At 41.1% G+C, this 3,777-nt stretch overlaps 1 pseudogene; it reads left to right on the top strand.

The window, feature by feature from the left end:
- Nucleotides 1-2,748: 2,748 nt before the first annotated feature.
- Nucleotides 2,749-2,962, top strand: LOC125168091 (short transmembrane mitochondrial protein 1-like; annotated as a pseudogene).
- The last annotated feature ends 815 nt before the right edge of the window (nt 2,963-3,777 follow it).

Here is a 3,777-nt window from a genome sequence, read left to right as displayed (position 1 = left end):
CCCTTTTGCCAGCAGTTGCCTTGGGCCTACTTACGCAGAAAATTTAAACAATATATTATTGATCTCAAGAGATTATATTAATTAAAATACTTTTAAAGATTTATTCCTTGTTTTCCTTTATTAAATAGCATTTCTGACTACTATCACAGATTACTTATTTAAAATGTGGGGCACCTGGGTGGCTCAGTCGGTTAAGTGACCGACTTCTGCTCGGGTCATGATCTCATGGTTCGTGGGTTGGAGCCCCACATCGGACTCTGTGTTAACAGCTCAGAACCTGGAGCTTGCTTCACATTCTGTGTCTCCCTCTCTCTCTGCCCCTCCCCTACTCGCGCTCTGTCTCTGTCCCCAAAATAAATAAACATTAAAATGTGGAGCTAAGGGGTGCCCTGGGTGGCTCAGTTGGTTAAACATCCGACTTCATTTGGCTCAGGTCACGATCTCACGGTTCATGGGTTGGAGCCCCGCGTGGGGCTTTGTGCTGACAGCTCAGCCTGGGGCCTCTTTCGGATTCTGTGTCTTCCTCTCTCTGTCCTTACTGTGCTCATGCTCTGTCTCTCAAAAATAAATAAACATTAAAAAAAAATTTTGAAAAATGTGGAGCCAGGAAAGAAATTTGAATGACACTTTCAGTTACCTTACATCCTATTAGGGGCGTGACTTGAAAGCATACTGATTGCAGAGGCAGGACATCTAGGTTCCAATTATGTTTTTTTCCTATTGGTTGTGAGTTTGAATTTAAACTTTCTGGGAATTTGCTTCTACATCTGTAAAATGAAGGACTGAATTAAATTATCTTGTAACCCTTCTCTACCTCTTGAATTTTATTTATTTTTATTGGTTTGGGAGGAAATACAATGGGACTACCCTAAATGTCAAATCCCATTGTTATTTGGGTAATAAAGTCATACTGAAAGCATTTGAAGAGGTTGTATATTTAATTGTAGAAAGGCAAGTAAATACCCTTGCTTTATATAATTGGATAGAAAGGAAGTAATGTTTTCTTCGTTTAATAGTATAGAATATAACTTCACTTAAAAATTTGTTTTCTGTATTCCAAAGTTAAAATGGTGTCTGAGAAAAAGGTAAAATCTTTTAAAACCCCTCTCCCCATTTCATAGCTGTTAACACAGATTTCATAGGTTATGTTGCAAAGTATTTTTCTTCCTTAAGCAGTTTTAAATTTTGCTGGAAAATGGTTTGGGGAAATAATTTTATGTATATTCATGATTTCTGCCTTGGACCTTTGCTTCTTTTGTTAGGTTCACAAGATCAGTTTTTCTTTCTTTTTTCTTCCCCAGACCCCACAGGATCAGTTTGAAATACAAATGAACTATAATTAAAAAGTAAAGAGAGCCTTTATTAGGACTATTATATGTCACTTTTAAAAAGTTTCTTATTGGGGCGCCTGGGTGGCGCAGTCGGTTAAGCGTCCGACTTCAGCCAGGTCACGATCTCGCGGTCCGGGAGTTCGAGCCCGCGTCGGGCTCTGGGCTGACGGCTCAGAGCCTGGAGCCTGTTTCCGATTCTGTGTCTCCCTCTCTCTGCCCCTCCCCCGTTCATGCTCTGTCTCTCTCTGTCCCAAAAATAAATAAACGTTGAAAAAAAAAAAAATTTAAAAAAAAAAAAAGTTTCTTATTGAGTTTAATATATTCACATGGCACAAGGTACAAAAAAAGGCATAGAGTGAAATCCCTTTCACCCCTGTCCCCCAGTCACCTCACTTTTCTGAAAGCAACTGTTGTCAGTGTCTTGTGTCTCTCTCCGAGATAGGCTATGTAGAAGCAACTAATATTTTATTTAAAAATTAAATTTATTTCTGGGGTGCCTGGGTGGTTCAGTCGATTAAGCATCTGACCCTTGATTTTGGCTCAGGTCACTATCTCGTGGTTCATCAGTTCGGGCTCCATTTTGGGCTCTGCGCTGATAGGTTGGGATTCTCTCTCCCTCTCTTGCTGCCCCTCCCCTCCCTCAAAAGTAAACATTAAAAAAAAAAAATCAATTGTTTTTGAATAGGTAGTACATGTACATAATAAATTCAAAAGTGTACACAGGAAAAGAATTTTGTTTGCCCACTGACAGCTCTTGGTCCCCATTTCCCTTTACAGAGACAGTGTCATTGTTTCTTATATATTCTAGGTGTAGTCAATATATTGGCATTAAGAGTGTGTCAATATACTGTCAGTGTATTAGTTATGGCTTTCATGATACCATCCTGAGTGTTTGGAAAATATTCAACCAATTTCTTTCAAAATTTTAAACTTACAACACAGGCATACACTGTCTTAACCTGTCCTTTTTTGGCAGGGGGAGGTGGTAATACAATCTTGGTATACGTACAAAGATACGGAACAGAGGTTGCTGGGTGGCTCAGTTGGTTGAATGGCATACATCAGCTAAGGTCATGGTTTTGTGGTTTGTGAGTTGGAGCCCCACGTCATCTGCTGCTGTCAGCCTGTCAGCGCAGAGCCTGCTTCAGATCCTCTGTCCCCACTCTCTGCTCTTTCCCTGCTGGTGCTCTTCCCCCTACCCCCCCAAAATAAAAAGATACAGAACAAAAATATACATGCAATTGAGACTAGTATGTTTCCAGGATTTGGGAAAGAAACAAGTTTATGAACTCAAAGTGATTTATAGAGCCTCTCTTGAGCTACAGGTATTGGGTTAAGTTGGTTTGCCATGGTGCCCTTCCTTGAAAACCAGCTCTTAGCCACCCTTTGCACCCTCCTCCCCCTCCTTGCAGACCTCATGCTCCAGATCCTGCTTGGATTTACTTTTGGCAACGTGTTTGGAATGTATCTGGCTCAGAATTATGACATATCAAACCTGGCTAAAAAACTTGAAGAAATTTAAAAGGGACTTGGATACCAAGAAGAAACCCTCTAGTTCACGAAGTAGACTCCAGCCCTGCCTCCTGGATATACTGATTTCTGCTGTTCTTGAGGGCCTCCTTACCATCTGAACCAAAAACTTTTGTTTTAAATTCCCACCTCATCGATTTTCCTCTCTGCTAGATCCTGTGTTGCCTTACAGCACAAAAGGGCCCACAGGTTAAAAAGTACCCTTTTCTGGGGCACCTGGGTGGCTCAGTCTGTTAAGCACCGGACTTCGACTCAGGTCTTGATCTCTTGGTCTGTGGGTTTGAGCCCTGCGTTGGGTTCTGTGTTGACAGCTCGGAGCCTGGAGCTCGATTTGGATTCTGTGTCTCCCTCTGTCTCTGACCCTCCCCCACTCACGCTCTGTCTCTCTCTGCCTCAAAAGTAAATAAACGTTAAAATTTTTTTTTAACGTTTATTTACTTTTGAGGCAGAGAGAGCGTTAGTGGGAGAGGGGCAGAGAGAGAGGGAGACACAGTATGTCAGCAGAGTCCCTGTGCAGGGCTCGAACTCAGGAGAGGTGAGATCATGCCCTAAGCTGAAGTCGTACCCTTAACCTACTAAGCCACCCAGGTGCAGGGCTCAAACTCAGGAGAGGAGAGATCATGCCCTAAAAGCTAATAAATAAATAAACAAATAAACAAATAAATAAATAAATAAACGAAGTACCCTTTTCCAACATCATCACTTCTGCCATTCCTCCTTGCAGCCACTTGGGATGGCCTAAGACTGGACTTATGGTACTAGATTAGTAAATGTGACCTTTAGTAATTTTTTCTTTATTCTTTGGGATTTCTACTAGCTTTTTTTTTTTTTGAAGAAAATTGATGACTTTTGTATAGCTGATCTGTTATAAAGCTGACTTCACAGCTTAGCAATTATAGTGGGTGTTTAAACATTT

The sequence above is a fragment of the Prionailurus viverrinus genome, chromosome B3 (assembly GCF_022837055.1).
Source record: "Prionailurus viverrinus isolate Anna chromosome B3, UM_Priviv_1.0, whole genome shotgun sequence".
Lineage (NCBI taxonomy): Eukaryota > Metazoa > Chordata > Mammalia > Carnivora > Felidae > Prionailurus > Prionailurus viverrinus.
Note: the sequence above shows the minus strand (reverse complement) of the source record. Positions and strands in the feature narration are given on the sequence as shown.